This window comes from Echeneis naucrates, chromosome 2 (genome assembly GCF_900963305.1).
Source record: "Echeneis naucrates chromosome 2, fEcheNa1.1, whole genome shotgun sequence".
Lineage (NCBI taxonomy): Eukaryota > Metazoa > Chordata > Actinopteri > Carangiformes > Echeneidae > Echeneis > Echeneis naucrates.
In genome coordinates, this window is record NC_042512.1 from 440,678 (window position 1) to 458,382 (window position 17,705).

Below are 17,705 nucleotides of genomic sequence, written 5' to 3' on the forward strand. Positions count from 1 at the left end.
AATTATAATGGTTGTGTGATCAACTCCTGCCTGAAATTTGCTTAAAATTAGCCCATCAAAGTGAGTCCACAATACTCAAAGACCGCCTGATTAGATCGCACAGAGGCTCAAAATTTGCATTTCCTCATACGTGTGGAGTGGACAAAACCAGGTTGTTTCAATTTTCCAAGGACAGAATGGCAATATTTCGACATGTCAAAGGAATTTTGGTCTTTTAAAAGTTTGGGCGGTCAAAAGTAGACCAAAAGAACTTTATCCCCAAACACACCTTGCTGCAGTTGAGGTGAAAGAAAAGTGGTCTCTGTCAGAAGTGGGATTTGAACCTACGCCTCCAGGGGAGACTGCGACCTGAACGCAGCGCCTTAGACCGCTCGGCCATTCTGACGACAAAAGCTGCAACAATAGCAAAAAAATTTGCTGAAAAATTTGCCCATCAAGAGACAGAGACATGCAGAACTTTTCCTGTTGCAGCCTGCTATTCCAGCTAGAATTATCCTAAATATCTGCCTTTAAGGCCATCGTGAATGATTTCTAAATATCTTTGAAACCTGTTGATGGTGAACTCAGAGGTTGTTAAAGGGCCTTTTCCCAAAGCTTAGCTTGCATGCTAGTATGCTAATAAAGGGGAATTAGCTCAAATGGTAGAGCACTCGCTTAGCATGTGAGAGGTAGCGGGATCGATGCCCACATTCTCCACAAGACTTTAAGTTGCACCAATGGCCACCATCACTTTGAGTTACCGATGTGGGATAGATCCTCAGGACAGTTTTGTGCTTTGCTTTACCGTGTTGTTTCTCTGCAAGCCTTTGATGGAAGTTCAGTCCACAAAATGGTTGTATCAAATCTTCATCAAGTTAGAGCGTAGTGCTAATAACACCACGCTCAGTGAGGGGTCAGAGTCGGCTTCAGTAACAACATCACTCCGAGAGAGAGACACAAACAGAAGACATGAAGAAACGAAGGAGGGATCAGAAAACAACCACAGACATGTTATTTTCACAAAGTTACGTTGTAGAGCAAAGAAAACGTCTCTTCTTGGTCACCTGTAAAACTTCACATCTATGTCAATTTACCAGCTGAATATTACTGTGAAAACATCAGTTTGTCCTCTCATGTGATTGGCCTCATGGTGTGTCCATCAAAATAACCCCCCTGTCTGCACGGATTCTCTGAAGATTCGGCTCTCCTCGACTGGACTCGGCTTTTTTCGACCGAAAGCGAGAATAATAAAATGAGTTACTTTGTCATCCACAAAATAAAACCACAAATGACTGAACAGCTACGTATTTAAAATAGCATTCAAAGTCATTTTAACCAGAATTACTGCCATCATTTTATCTTAACAAAAAGTCTGTTATGTCCGCTTAATGCTAACATACAATGGAAAACGCCATAGACCGGCTAACGGGATTAGCATCAGTACCGCGATCATTTTAAAGCGTCAGTGAACTTATTCCAACTTAAACATGGCAGTAATACAGACATGTACAACAACACTTACAGACATGTATTCGGCTCTTGCAGAACAATAAAACAGCAGAAATTTAGTTTCTACCTGTCTGTTTCTATCTGCTACATCATTAAAAACCTGCTGTCACACTACTGAACCCTTCAGATTGTGTCACAGAGACATGATGAGCAGAGTGAAGCTCTGCTGGGTGAATGCAGGATGTCCTGTTTACAAGACAGACACTTTAAGCAGCTCAGCATCAGTACTGACAGTTTCTCTGCAGTCTGTCTCTGAAACCACGTCTGTGTCGGTGAACACGTGTGCTCCTCACAGTTGTGTGTCACTTCCTCAAAGGTTTGAAGTGATGTGTGACTCTGAAGAGCTGCTGCCTTTGGTACATCATCTGATGATGTCACAATACTCACAGAATGAAACTCCTCCTTTGAAGCTGCTTTGAAGAATTTCCAAAATCACATGTGGTTCAGATGTAAACACAAAGGCTGCACAGAGTCCAGAGTCAGGCCGACCACAGAGCCTGTTCTCCTGATCAGCCTGTTCAGTCTCTGTGTGTCTCCCTTTTTGTTTCTGTCTGCTTTAGTTTAGTTTTCAAGACTTCATGATAAAACACTGTGCAAGTTGCCACGTTTGTTGTTGAGGGATGATTAGTTTACTTTGATTCATTTAAAGTGTGGATAATGTTCGGTCATAAATCCAGCCACATGTGAGTTCCCATAACCAGTTTCATTAAAAAAGGACTGTGATTGTTCCCCTTCACATGCCATGGTGGTATAGTGGTGAGCATAGCTGCCTTCCAAGCAGTCGACCCGGGCTTGATTCCCGGCCATTGCAGTTTAACTTTTGCCAGAGGAAGGTTAGTCTTTTCTCTACATTATTCACAGTCATGGAACTTTTTCTGCATCCATCCAAAGGGAAGCAACATAAAGCCAGAGTGTTCAGGCAACCACAGCCAATACAAAAACCAAGACAGAGCCCCCCCGTATAACCAAGAAAAACAAAGATGGGCGGTTCGAAGGTACGAAGATGGGTGGACTTCAGCACAAGCAGTCCTAATTGACAGAATAGAATAAGTGATTACCACAATACACCATAAGAAAACGAAAAGGACTGTCACCCTGGAGACCATGACAATCTCAAGTATGGGACACCAAGCACAGCCCTGCTGGACGCCAACACCCACCAGAGACAAGTTCAGTTTATTGCCATATAATGATGGGATGGCTCCATACTCCAGAACATCCCTGTGAACCCGGTCATACACCTTCTCCAGATCAAATCTTGGTGTTCCACATGTCCACTATAATTCCAGTGGATAAGACAAACCACTTCCCTTGGTGGTCTCAAACCACCATCCTTTCAGTTAACAGCCAAATGCGCTGACCGGTTGCACCACAGAGACATGATGTTGCAGCCTGCTGTTCCAACTACACACAGCAACAAGTGAACTAAACACAGCAGGTCTCTGGTGGGCTTCACAGCCTTTCAGTAAACAGCTGAACACATTGATAATTGTGTCATAATTGATGAAAATGGATAGGGAAGATAAAAATTGGGCTGCTTTGGAATACGTATGGAGTTTTTTGTTTAAATATTGTGAGCAACGTTACAGAACAAACTGTCCCCTGATGGTCAAAGCACATGATCCAAATAAAGAAATATCTGATTGATATGAGTTCCAGCCAATGATCAATCACCTTCTGCTAAAAACAGCAACAACCACAAAATTTCTGTTTCTCTTGTCCAGATATTGCAGGTAAAAGCTGTAATACAGGAAGTGATGGTTTTCATCAGTTTGTTTCAATGATGAGCAGGAACTCCACTGAGAGTGAAGTCCTGCTGGGTTTGAACGCAGGATGTCCTGTTTACTACAGAGGCGCTTTGACCAGCTAAGCCACAGCACCACTCTGAAGTACCTGTATATACAGAGGATCTGGTGATGGAAGTGTAATGTGTATACTGCAGCTGAGGTTGATGGTAAAGTGGTTTGTTTTAATGTAGGACTCTGCATCTACCTGAACCTGTTTGACTGCAGATGTGCATTTTCATTTGCATTTGTCCTGAATGTGCTGTGTGCAAATAATGAGGTTAATCAAAAAAAAAAAAAAAAAATGGCACAAATGTTCCATCAGTAACTATCAAAGGAGATGCTGATTCTGTGATGTCACAAAGGTTCTAATGACATCAAAGGGATCAAAGACTCCTCCCACTTTTTTTGTCATGACCTCCCCAGCCCACATGGCTCGTTGGTCTAGGGGTATGATTCTTGCTTAGGGTGCGAGAGGTCCCGGGTTCAAATCCCGGACAAGCCCATCTGTTGCCTTTCAGTCAATAAGGGTGCTAACTGTTACACTATGGAGCTGTGTGAGGTTTGCTGTCTGATTGTTAGTTGTAGTATCTTGGCAACTGAAGCAAGAGCAATGGTAGTTTTGTGGCTCATGCTGTGCTGTGCTGAGGAGAAGGGATATTGGTGATTGACTGCTTTTCACAGGAGACAAACTTGGCGTTACCAGCACCACACTATCACTATTGCTGTCAGCTGTATATGAGGCAGCTGAGCTGCAGACCATTCAGTGTGTAATGGGTTTGAATCATGCCTGTCCATGTTGGTCCTTCTTGAATATTCTCTAAATATCCTTGGAACCTGTTTAAGGTTAATTCAAAGTTGGATGGACTGTATCTGCTTTCAAAACTGTTGTCCGATCTATCAGTTTTTTCCGACGAGGAACGATGAACACCGACGAGGATGGGATTTGAACCCACACGTGCAGAGCACAATGGATTAGCATGGATTATCACCAACTTTACTGCAACTGCAAACTATGCTTTGTGAAAAGGCCCCTTTAACAACCTCTGAGTTCACATTCATTCACGATGTCCTTAAAGGCAGATATTTAAAACTGTAGCATACATATTACAATTCCATCATCACATCCTACAGCTACAGCACAGGGAGTGGTGCTGTGGCTTAGCTGGTCAAAGCGCCTGTCTTGTAAACAGGAGATCCTGGGTTCAAATCCCAGCAGTGCCTCATTGTTCATGTTAAGTATTGTTTAAAAAAAGATGTGTGAGCAAAGTCCAAGTAAAAGCTCCTGCTGACTATCAGAAGGGATTTAGAAGTAAAATGTCCTCTTTTTCAGCTGTTATGTGTAAACTGCAAAGTACTTTATGAACCAACATCAAAATGCTGGAAACACCGTGCTGTCGGGTGGCGCCGGTGTGTGTGTGTGTGTTTGTGTGTATGTGAATTCATGCACATGAGTGGCATTTGACACTCAGGTCAGAGTGGGCCGTACAAACATAGACATCACATTTTCAGCATCTCAGGCTTGTTTTGTTGTCTCTTTTCAGACCCAGGTAGGTTTGGAGGTCTACCAGGTCCAACTCTCCAGATGAAACTGCAGAGAAACTTGCAGTGCTGATGCTGAGCTGCTTAAAGTGTCTGTCTTATAAACAGGACATCCTGCATTAAAACCCCTGCAGTGCTTCGCTCTCAGTGGAGTTCCTGCTCATCACTTCCTGTATTACAGCTTTTGCTTGCAGTTTCTGGACAAAACAAAGTGGTTGTTGCTGTGTTGCGCAGATGGAAATTTGGTGATTGACCGCTTTTCATAGGAGACAAACTTTGGGAAGAGTCATGATGGTCAGGAACTGATATTGGCAACGTAACACTAACCCAGAGGTCGATGGATCGAAACCATCCTCTGCTATTTATACACACTACATGAGATTTTCAGCAGCAGTATGCCTTTCTTTGTTTGTGTACCAACAGCCTGAGCTCTGGTTCTGACTTTGTTTTGATGAACCTCATTATTTACACACAGCACATTCAGGACGATGGTGATTGACCCCGTGACATAAATAAGTTATCATGCACCTGCGGGGTGTACCAGGTAGGAGGTTCACTATCCAAAGTCTGTAGTATTTGAAGATGACATCATTACAATAGTAGCAATGCCATGCTGAAGCTGCACTAGCTGAAGAGGGAAGATCTTCAGTCTTCCACCGTATTCACACTAGAGATGATTTTGCACCATCATCTTTGGAAGAGTTTGGTTCACATATTTTACAAAAGACTTTGTCAGGAGTGGGATTTGAACCCACATCTCCATTCAGAGACCAGAATGCCCTTTAGTGCAGGAAGGAGCTAACCTTGAGTCTGGCGCCTTAGACCACTCAGCCATCCTGACATATGGACCTAGCCGGCACTCTCTGATGAGGAAACTGGCTGAAACTGCCCAGATGTGTTTGGAGTGACCCCCTAGTTCAGTCTCTGGCATCTCCGACGTCGATAATGAAGCACAGGAAGTGCTTCCTGTGTTTCCTCTCTCCCTCCCTCACTCAAAAGACTGTTAGACAAGATAACACTCTGATCTCTCAAGTATCCCCTCAGCGTAGTCATCCTACCAAATTACTAACTGAACACAAACATATACGTGATGACAAAACAACAGCCATTGAATGCCACTTAAAACCAAAAATCTCTGAGTGTTTTGCCCCCACCCCCATTTTTTAAACCACACCTTCAAAACATCATAATGAAGTTACAGCAAAGCCCTGAACAAATACAGAAGGTCTAGACCAAACTCTTTATGAAATTATTTTGACTATTATTTTGAGAGCAGGAGGAGGGGATATACAATACATTAAGTTGAAGAGTCTGGGGTTCATAACGTCAAATTATAATGATGATATGATAAAGTCAACAGGTAAAAAATATATCTGAATTCCAGTAAGGCTGACTGCACATCTGAAGGCTCTGTGTTAAAATTCTGTTGGGATCAGTGCTGGTGCTCTCCAAGTTTGTAGGTCTACAAGGCCTCATGGTGACAGTTTAATTTGGTTAATGAACTTAATGAACTGCGTTAGAAGAAGACTCTGTGGTGCAATGGTAGCTTGTCTGACTCCAGATGAGAAGGCTGTGCACGTCAGGTTCAAATTATCTGGTAACTTGGGGATGTCCTCTCAATGTACCTACCACGAGCATGCCTCTTTCTGAAAGTTCTAGTGTTATGTCGCCAATATCTTCCCAAAGTTTGTCTCCTGTGAGAAGCGGTCAATCACCACATTTCCATCTGCTCAACACAGCAACAACCACTTTGTCTTGTCCAGAAACTGCAAGCAAAAGCTGTAATACAGGAAGTGATGAGCAGGAACTCCACTGAGAGCAAAGCACTGCTTCACTGCATGTAGCAGCCACCTGGGTAAAAACAGCAGCTGGTGTTTGCTCATGATGTCTCAGGGTGTTGTGTGGGTGTTTTTGAATGTCAGATCTTTGTAGTCCATAAAGAAAGGATGAATGAAAAGGAGCATTTCCTCCTGTTTGTCACGGCCTATTCTGTTCATCCCTGTACTCTGATGTACAAGGATGTATTTTGGATCTTAAAATACCCCAATGTACGTGGCTGACCATCATGACTCTTACTAAAGTTTCTTTAGCATAAAATAAACTGTCACATTAATGTCCTGAATGTGCTGTGTGTAAATAATGAGGTTAATAAAAAAAAAAACACGCAACAAACGTTCCATCAGTAACCATCAAAGGAGATGCTGATTCTGTGATGTCACAAAGGTTCTAATGACATCAAAGAAATCAAAGACTCCTCCCACTTTTTTCTCATGACCTCCACAGTAGAGTGCACTCTGTTAATGACAATCATGGTCCTGCCAGATACCTTTGAGTTCTGCTGACAGAAGCAACAACAAAACTGGAATGATATGGACTGAACTGGATTTGAAACCTTCACGGTCGGTGGTGAACATACAGCATAAAATTTAGACACCTATCCAGTGGTAGTGTGGCCGAGCGGTCCATGGCGCTGGATTAAGGCTCCAGTCAATGAAAACTAATCAGCTAATTCGGGCATTTTTTGTCTCCCTGTGGACAAAAGCAGAGTGGCGCAGCGGAAGCGTGCTGGGCCCATAACCCAGAGGTCGATGGATCGAAACCATCCTCTGCTGTTCTAACACACTGAATGTCTCATCATTTAGCTGGAAGATGTCAGGAGTTTTTCAGCAGCACTGATTTACAGGAAAACATGAAGAATGTCATTTATCACTTTTTTCCAGTAATGTGTAAACCCCAATGGATTTCTAGTCCATCACTTTAACCACTCGGCCACAACAACACTCCCATCACTCAGCATTCTCCAGCCTGGATAGTTTCCTCCTCAAAGGACAGGGCACCTTCATTGTTGTGAGGAAGTACAGCTTCCAACTCTTTTTCCCAAAGTCCACTGAGGGAATTATACTATTATGCCGCACGAGTGTGGCAATTTTGTTTATTTCTATCACTCTGGTTAATGACATATTATAGAAAAACACAAGTGTTCTCCCCGTCGGGGAATCGAACCCCGGTCTTCCGCGTGACAGGCGGAGATACTGTCCACTATACTAACGAGGACCCCGCATGTCCCCTGAGACATATGTGACCATCAAGGAGCTTTCACTGCTTTGCTTTTGTGATGAAACCCCACAGACTTCAATACACTCTGACTTCATTTTCCAACCAGTGGAGCCCCCTGGTGGTCATTAGATAGACTGCAGGTGGAAGTCTCAGTTCTTTTAAACCAGCACATCCACTTTTATAGAAAGTTTATGGTCCTTAACTTATCAGATACAACAATAACACAAAGTTACAATGATCAGTCCAGGGACATTTCTGTGCGACTTTGTGCGCAAGCGCTCATCCATTTGAAGCGAACGTGAGATAGTGTGACGTATTCATCTGTGTCGCGTGGGAGATCAATGAAAGACAGGAAATGCCTTTGATCTCCAGTGACGTCACACAGTCTCGTTGTGGAGTTATTAGTTGTTGATGTTGTTCTGTAAAAATCTGCATCAGTGAAACATTCATTCATACACAAGGACATCACGTATATTGTTGGAATAGGAAATCTTATTTTTCTGTGTGTGCTCCTGAGAAAGAGGCTCATGTGCTGGTTGAAGTGAATCAGCACAGCTTCTGTCAGGAACATCTGTTTGTTGCTGACAACATCTGGATTACAGATGACACATCAGACTGATATTATCTGTGTCATGGTGTTCAGAGATTTCAGCAGCTCACATCCAACACAGAGACTCTGAGCAGGCCCACCTGGTCTTAGACCCAGACCCAGACCCAGACCTAAATCCAAACCCAGGAGACAGAGGTTGAGTGAGTCAGTGAGGAAGAAGCTGCTCGTTCTCCTTCAACAGTTTGATCTGAGGAAAAGTCACTTCCTCTTTCAGGAATCAACTTCTACCATCTGTCCACTAGATGGAGATAACTGAGCATCAACTGAGAACTGAGTTCTTCATCATCTGGAAACAGACAGCATTGTTTTCTTCAGCTGGAGCTCTTTGTTCAAATCTACATTGAGATTCAGAGCCAAATGTTTTTCCTTTCCTGGATTTACTTCATCATTTCAGTGAATCTGTGGATTCAGCTGACAAATGCAAAATACAACCAACATTTAAACGATGACGTGTTGAAACAAAACTTTATTGATTCAGTCTGGTCAGCAGAATATAACCTGATGAAATCAGCTGCAACATTAAACTGATGTTTCTACATGAATGCATCACTGATTCTAAAACCATAAACTGAACATGAACACTCTGTACACTCAGCGTTACACACATGAAGACAACATCATGTGTTTAAGGTGATGTTGAGCTGAACAGGACTTGTATTGAACACACAGAGAGAGTGCACCGTTCCTGGAGATACTGCAATACCAGGTCGATGCGTGGAGTGGACGAGCAGCCCCTATTCCATCTCCCTGTTCCAAAAATCTATTAATATATGGTCCCCGGGTAGGGGACGTATCAGATATTAAACTGATAAGAACAGATACTACACTTGATCTTAGCCAAAAGGCCGAGAAGCGATACCGCTCAGCTGTCGGAGGTAACGGAGTGTTTCTCCGCACCGACCCGCTCAGTGAGGGGTCAGAGTCGGCTTCAGTAACAACATCACTCCGAGAGAGAGACACAAACAGAAGACATGAAGAAACGAAGGAGGGATCAGAGAACAACCACAGACATGTTATTTTCACAAAGTTACGTTGTAGAGCAAAGAAAACGTCTCTTCTTGGTCACCTGTAAAACTTCATATCTATGTCAATTTACCAGCTGAATATTATTGTGAAAACATCCGTTTGTCCTCTCATGTGATTGGCCTCATGGTGTGTCCATCAAAATAACCCCCCTGTCTGCACGGATTCTCTGAAGATTCGGCTCTCCTCGACTGGACTCGGCTTTTTTCGACCGAAAGAGAGAATAATAAAATGAAAGAGGAACTTTCTCTTCCACAGAATAAGACCACAAATGACTGAAGACCCACATATTTAAAATAGCATTCAAGGTCATTTAAACCAGCATTACTGCCATCATTTCATCTTAACATAAAGTCTGTTATGTCCGCTTAATGCTAACATACAATGGAAAACGCCATAGACCGGCTAACGGGATTAGCATCAGTACCGCGATCATTTTAAAGCGTCAGTGAATTTATTCCAACTCCAACATGGCAGTAATACAGACATGTACAACACTTACAGACACGTATTCTCTCGGCTCTTACAGAACAATAAAACAGCAGGAATTTAGTTTCTATCGGTCTGTTTCTGTCTGATACTCGACATCATTAAAAAACCTGCTGTCACACGACTGACACCCTTCAGATGGAGGAGAAAACTGTATTCTACATATTAATACATTTGCCTGCAATGGTGTTATTGTGGTCAGCATAGCTGCCTCCAAGCAGTTGACCTGGGTTCGATTTCTGGCCATCGCAGTTTCCTGTTATCCTTCCTCAAATCTGAAGCATTATCCCCAAAAACCCCGACCTGTAAACTAGAGGAAGGTTAATCTTTTTTCTGTGATCTGACGAGTCCTTCTTTAAACTGGCAGGACTAGTGTGTTTCATTTAACTAGACATAAAAAACTATAAATCAAATATAATCAAATCAACTATAAATCAAACTAAACAGAAGCTGAAAACCTGCTCCCTGCTCTTCCTCCAACAATACTCTGCTCCACTTCTTGTGGGCCTTCCTCTCCATATTTGGCTTTCTGCCAGCATAACCTGCAACCAAAATATGAAATGAATAAAAGTATGAATAGATACATTACTGACACCTGCTTACAATCAAGCACAATGTTTGTTCCTAAATGGCCTTTTGTAACAATCATTACTCAGACAGCAGGAAGTGTACTTCATAGAAGTAGCCGCATGAACATTTTTCTTCCATGGGAAGTGAAGGCAGCAAGAGCCTGTCCTTTGAGGAGGAAACTATCCAGGCTGGAAAATGCTGAGTCATGGTAGCGTTGCTGCGCATGGTTGTTGTGGCCGAGTTAAGGCGATGGACTTGAAATCCATTGGGGTTTCCCCGCGCAGGTTCAAAATCCTGCCAACAACGTTGGATGGATCACAGCATGTTCTGGTTTCATGCTTCTTTAAATTGGTCACTGGCTGCTTCTGGTTATGTTTGATGAACAACTTCCAGCACAAAAATCATGCTACACGTCAGGAGAAATGACACTTCCTGTCATTTTTCTGAGTGTGCTCAGAACAACTTCATTCTCAAATCACATCCTCAGCTCCAACCTACATGGAGCTACGACATTGTGTGACGTCACTGGAGATCAAAGGCATTTCCTGTCTTTAATCGCTCTCCCACGCGTGACACTCTAGTTCGTGTCAGACAGATGAGCGCATGCGCACAAAGACGCACATGACTCGTTTCGCGAAGGAATGATAAATGGCAAATAATAATGACAAATAATAAATGTAAAAGCACAAAAACCCAAAGATCCAACTCAGTTTGAAAATATTTTTAATCTTTAATTAAATGTAAATCATTTAAAAATGTTGAACTATTTACATTTAAACCACATAGACAACTATAAAGGATGATACAACAGGATGTAAATGAAAATCCCTAACAGTTTTATCTCGTCTTTGGTTCAGACTGGCATGAAGAAAAACCAAGTGGCTCAGCTTTGACGGCTTTCTTGGTTCCTTTTTAGGACAAATAAGGAGAAGGAAAGAGTCGAAGTGAATGAGAATATTCTCTCGTGATCACAGCTGAGGCTCCCTCCCCCGAAAACCTGATTGGTCCTTCCATGTCCCCTCAGTTGTCATTGGCTGTCAGTGGTGTCAGTCATTTGGAGTGACAGCGCGTTGTGTAAAGTTGTTTAAGTGGCTACAGCTCGACATTTTGTGAGAAAATGGAAAACAAAATAAAACTTAGAAATGAACTGAAAAGAGGAGCAGTGCCGAAAACAAGTTCAGGAAGTTGTGCTGCAAGCTAAATGCTGTAAATTCACCCAGTCTGAGTTTTGAAACAACTTCCGTCTTCCTGCAGCACCTGTAGCAAATATTCACCGGAGTTCAGGTAAGAACTTTAATGAGAACTTGTCTTTTCTCTGTTTGCATGTGAAACTGTTCTTAAACAACATTTAATAGACATATTTAGCAGAGTCCTCCTTGTTTAAGGTCCTTACGTCCTTATGCTAACATAGCTAAATTAGCTAATTTAGTTAGCATGCTAACTTTGCTAATTTAGCTAGCATGCTAACGTATCTTAATTAGCTAATTAGGCTTCGTTAGCATGGAAAAACATTTCTCGCTGTTGCAGTTACTGCCTCAGTTTGAACATGAAGTGAAGACTTGTTCTTTCAGAGGAAACAGAGCAGTGTCAGCCAGTGTAGGTCAGCAGGCTGAAGTCCTGTTAGTCAGAGCACACCTGGACAGACAGGTGAAAATACAGAGAAGAAGAAATTGACTTGGTGTTTCATTTTGATTATAGACAGTTAATGATGTGTAAACTTTGTCCTCCAAACTTTTGGACACACCAGGGAAGGATAAGGACCCTGATGAAGACATCACTGAATCTGATGACAGCAGAAGGTCCCTCTCTGTGATGAAGTGATGATGAGGGTAGTTTCTTTTTGGGTGATGTTGTGGGGAGGAGGTTTGTCCACATCTGGTTATGGATGGCTGGCTCCTGTGTTCAGGGGGAGGATGTGATAGTAGAAATTCTTGACCTCCTTTTGTCGGTCTTAAGCCGCCAATAAAGGAGGAGGGTTGGAATTGTGACAAACAAGAAATGAAGAATAGACAGCGGACAGTTCATTTGTAGCTCAAAACCTATTCAGTACATTTTTTCAGACAATGCTAAATAACTTATTTTCTTACCAACATCCAGACATGAGAAACTCAGTGCTGCTTGGAATATCCAACACATATAAAACACAGCTGCTCTCCATGAAAAGCAGCAGTCAGCATAGTCTGGATACAACAGTGGTCAGGGCTGTATGATGTATGTTTATATTGAATGTGCTGAAGCGTTAATAATATAATCCCAGTAATGTATTCATTGACAGACTCTGTGATTGATTTCCCAGCATTTTTTGCAGCTTCTGTGAGCAGCAACTCTGTTGCTTTTGTTCATTTTATTGATTTATAGTCTTTGTTTTCTTAATTTTATAGTTGTGAAATTCAGTATTGTGTCCTCTCCCTGGGGTCGTGAAAGTGCACAGATCTAGATGGAAATCTGGGTTTGATTAGCAAGTTGATAACCAGCTTTGTGAATAAGCGCTGACATATACAGGCTTCTGGTGGGTCCTTAATAAGTCTTAAAATGTCTTAAATTAAAATCTGGGTATTTGTGGCCTGAAATGATCTTAAAATCACCATAAATTTGCTATGTGATTGGAAAACATAGTGTGTATTTTTTTGATTAACTTTGTACAAAGACTGTGTAGTTAATGAGAGACTCCGAAATGAAGTGACCGGTTCAACTTGCAAAGATGGGGAAGTGCAAATTTAATGAAAAATGGATGGAAGAGGGTGCATTTAGGAGGTGGTTGGCACCAGCTGAAAGCAACAATGAGGCAATGTGCAAGGGACCTTGGGGTCAAAGCCATCCAGTCGCATATGAAAGGAGGAACGCGCTCACGTGCTGCCACAGCGGGGCCAGGTTTAAATTGTCTTCAAGTTTAAAAAAAAAAAAAAGTCTAAAATTTCATTTGTTGAGGTCTTAAAAAACATTACATTTTACTCTGATAATGGTGCAAGAACCCTGATATAGTATGCCATTATGCCATTTCTAATCTGATCATTTTGTTTATGCTATAGCTCAACTGCATATTGTAGACAAACATAACTGTGACTGTGGGCATGTATAATAGTGTTGTCTTATAGTATCAAAATATAAAATCATATATTTGTCCCATATTGTACACCACATCATATAAATCAAAGGTCATTGGAGCCTTGTGATCTACCTGATGTGGATTATTACTGTCTGTTAATGATTGACTTCAATTCATTCCAAAGTTCAGAAACTGCTCTGGTATTGGATTTTTCTCTAAGTCATATTCAGTTTTCCACAGAGAGCTCAGACTGTGTTTGGATCAACAACTTTAGAAAACCTGCTGTCAGATATACATTTATATATTTTTTTTCATGGAAGCTGCAGTTAAAGTTCACCTTCACTCATCAGCTGCATGAAGATCAGTTCGACCATCAGGTAACGTAACCAACAGCCTTCATCCTGTTTGTGTCAGTGAATGTTGAACCAATTTGAAAACAGATTATAAAGTCAACAAAATATTAAAAGATTTAGCTACAGTGACGTATGAAATACTGAACTTCACTCCTGCTGACTCTTAAAAATAAATTATTATTTATTATTTAGGAATCGGCATTTACAAATTTGATTTGAAAACTGGCAGTTTGATGCTCATATCTGTGGCCATGATGATCATTTTCAACCAGCTACCTTCTCAGATTTATAAAGAAGAGTTACTAACTCAGATGGGCTCAGAGTTGAAGAACATGACAAAAAGACAGGGAGATAGACAAAGTGATAAAAGAATACAAACTGCTCAGTTCTGTTTAATGTTCACTATTAAAGGAAACTGTTAATTTAAATGTTGCAGTCAGTGAATGCTTTAATCGTGATGATGAGCCATCAAACTCCTCACAGCTCCCTGTTCAGATTCCAGATAAAGAGGGTTGGTTGTGGATGATGTGGTTACTTAGTAACAAGATCTCTTAAAGTTTTTGTGTTAAAGACATGAACTCATAAAATTACTGCTGAAAACATCAGCATGATATCAGTTAAACCAGCAGAATGTCATCTGACAATTCACCAAAAGAAAAGCTGAAGATAGTGAAGTGTGAGCAATTCTTTTTTTTTTTTTTATATTAAGAATGAATATAATTAAATCCTGAGAAAATGTCACGATACACTTTATTAATTCTGATAAGGATCTTTATACAAATAAACAGAAACATGCACGATCTACATCAGTCAGATTATTATTCTTTGTGATAAGGATAGATCATCAAGTGTAGAGAGCAGCAGGGTCCCCTCTCCTCCTCCAGCAGCATCGCACACTAATGTTGTGAGCAGTAATGTATTTCTTGGCCACAGCTCTAAATCAGACTGCTTCTTTTTCATTTCCGTGACAATCTTTCGCTGAGGATTAACAGTGTTCTCTTCTAAAGTTACTTTCTGCCATTCACCTTGTTTCATTTAGTTGCGAGGATCAGAACGTGGGCTTTCAAATAATAATAATTTTCTTTTGTCAGTATGATCAATCACTGTTTCCTCTTCAGTATAATTGAGCATTTTCTTCTTTGCATACTTATTCAATAATGATATTTTTCCCAAAGAAAAATACAAAACTAAATGCAAACCAGGTCGTTGAGGGTGTGTTGGTTATCACCATCTAGTGGACAGATAGTAGAACTTCATCACATCCTGTTTGTTTCCTGTAATGAGGAAGAAAACTGGTTCAGTAACATTAATGTCAAATCTTTCCATTTTGTTCCAGAGCAAAGATGAGCTAACAATAATTTCTTAGGAAAATATTTTTTTATTGTTTATCACCATAGTCCATAAGAACACTGATTGAAAACATGTAATATTCAAGGTCTGTGACTCCTGAAAACATTGTCTCAGTTCTGTTGCTTTTTAATAACAAAACCAAAAAACATGGAAGTGGACAGTTTAAACTGAAGACAGTAGAGAAGAAGGTGATGATTAGAAAAGAGATGTCAGTTCAAGGTTGAAGCAAACAGCAAAACACTTGCCCCTGGACATTTATGTTTTGTCTTGTTTTTACATAATTTCCCCTTTTTTACATGATATTGTCCTCTTTGGCAATTACTAAGGTATATGAATAGTAGAAATTAGAATTGAATATTGAAATAATACAGAAATCCAGATTTCTCATGGCTCCATCTGTTGGTTAAACTCAGAATGACATAGTTGTTGTTGGATCTGAATAATTTGTTTACTGCTTACTGATATTTTAAAATTTCATCAAGACTTAGAAACTGACATTGTTGCAGCACATTTACATCTTCCTCTGCTGAGTTGAGGGTCAGGAGATTAGAGGTGTTGTTGCAGAATCACACCACCATCCCAAAGAGTCCTCTGGCACTGATTTGGTTTCTAACACAGGTTAGAACGGTTTTCATGTCACTAAAGTTTTTTAAAATTGAACTCTGAAGTTATGAGGATGTGACTTTTCCTCAGATCAAACAGACACCAGGACTGATGAGGGAGAACAAGCAGCTTCTTCTCTTCACATGAAGCTGGAAAGTGTCAGAAAGTCTCCCTGAAGTGAGTTCAGCAGGTGAGAATCTGTAAATGTCTGAACAGGATCACTGTGATCAGAGTGAGCTGACAACAGTAGACATGGTTATTTGCCTTTCTTCCTTTCTTCCTATTTACAGACCTAATCTATCAGTATTTTATCTGGAATTTGTAGTGAATAGTTCCTTCACTTTGTTCTTGCTCTGATGTAAAGTAAGATTCTTAGACTTAGTAAACTCAAGATTTTAATCACCAGAGTTAAACCAGATTTTATTTCTTAAAAGGTGTTTAAATGGTCACCACAAATTAATCTAAAGTGAAGCAGAAATTTTCATCAATTTAACTTTCTTGATAAGGCTTAAGTTGATTTCCTTGACCTGGCGTGCAGTGTTGAGCCATGACAGAACATGTCAAAACTGGTCTAAAATCTTGGATGAGCTTGGCTGAGTGAATTGAACTCTTACTGTTAATTGTACATTTTTTGTATTTCTAGATACAGTGAAGCCATTGAAAATGAAGCACTCCTTGTTTTTATTGTTTGGAATCCTTTGAGGCAAAACAGAAATCTTTAAATTGTCAAGTGAATTGCTCAATGAGATGACATGAATTAAATCACAGTTGCATCAACACATCCCACAGTCAGATACCACCATCTAACTGACAGACGGAAGAAGCACCATCAGACCTGAGATACATTTCTCTGAAACTTTCAGATTACTGACAGATCAGACTGATTTCTATGTGATGTTGTGGAGGCACTCTGTTTAAATAATGTGTCAAAGAAAAAAATGTTTGAGATGCATCCTGAACATCAGATGAGAGAACCACCTCCTCTGGTCTGGCAATTCCTGACAGGTCAGACTGGTTTAGTTGTAACATTTTGTTTCTTTTTGTTTTTTTAACTTGGCTTCTGAAGGAATGATTTTGGCCCTCAAAAATGTATTACTTTAAAATTCTAGACCTTCAAATGTCCCAACCTATGGTGATCACAACTATGTCAAGGTTATATAATTCTTCAACTTGCACTGCTAAAAGTAAATGGTGATCTGAGTTTGTTTGAAATTTAGTGTTAATGCCAATGTATAACATTGAAGATTGGTATTAACGTGAATCAGGAATGCTCTCTGTTTATAACAGAATCTGACTGAAAGCAACACAGAGAGAGAGAAAAGTCAAACAGTTTGTTGTTGGGAGTTGGGAGGCAGAAGTTAATTACATATTAGTGACAGTAATGATGATGTGTCCTGTGATGTCAATCCTGTTGTAATGAAGCTTTTTGTTGTGTTTGTGTTTGTGTGGAGGCTCAGCTATGAATCAGTGTGAGGACAGAGAGGAGGGAGCCCCTCCCTCTAAAACCACTCTGTGTGGGGAACATGAGAGTCAGACCAAAGCTCAGAGGTGAGATGAGGATCTCTAACTGTCCATCTGTCAGAGCTCAGCACTCAGATCACTGCTCCATCATTATTCACTCTCACTGTCACTTAGGTTTTTTACTGCTTCAGTTTTTTGTTTTTTTTTGTCCTTGTCTCCATTGGGAGCACAACCAGGATGTGGAGATTCGTTCATTCATATTCACCAGTCCATCACAGGGCCAACACACACATACAGACAGAGACAAACAATCTGCCGCACTCACACTC

The 17,705-nt window shown here is 40.8% G+C and overlaps 6 non-coding genes across 6 annotated transcripts; 2 read left to right on the forward strand and 4 right to left on the reverse strand.

The window, feature by feature from the left end:
• Positions 1-302: 302 nt before the first annotated feature.
• On the reverse strand, positions 303-385 carry trnal-cag (transfer RNA leucine (anticodon CAG)). The gene has a single exon. It is a non-coding gene; the product is annotated as a tRNA-Leu (tRNA).
• Positions 386-3,705: 3,320 nt separating this feature from the next.
• Positions 3,706-3,777, forward strand: trnap-agg (transfer RNA proline (anticodon AGG)). The gene has a single exon. It is a non-coding gene; the product is annotated as a tRNA-Pro (tRNA).
• Positions 3,778-4,422: 645 nt separating this feature from the next.
• On the forward strand, positions 4,423-4,496 carry trnat-ugu (transfer RNA threonine (anticodon UGU)). The gene has a single exon. It is a non-coding gene; the product is annotated as a tRNA-Thr (tRNA).
• Positions 4,497-5,544: 1,048 nt separating this feature from the next.
• On the reverse strand, positions 5,545-5,655 carry trnal-caa (transfer RNA leucine (anticodon CAA)). Its single transcript has 2 exons — positions 5,618-5,655; positions 5,545-5,590 (listed from the first exon to the last, which is right to left on the reverse strand). It is a non-coding gene; the product is annotated as a tRNA-Leu (tRNA).
• Positions 5,656-7,796: 2,141 nt separating this feature from the next.
• On the reverse strand, positions 7,797-7,868 carry trnad-guc (transfer RNA aspartic acid (anticodon GUC)). The gene has a single exon. It is a non-coding gene; the product is annotated as a tRNA-Asp (tRNA).
• Positions 7,869-9,150: 1,282 nt separating this feature from the next.
• Positions 9,151-9,338, reverse strand: LOC115058120 (U2 spliceosomal RNA). Its single transcript, XR_003842028.1, has one exon. It is a non-coding gene; the product is annotated as a U2 spliceosomal RNA (small nuclear RNA).
• Between the last annotated feature and the right edge of the window lie 8,367 nt (positions 9,339-17,705).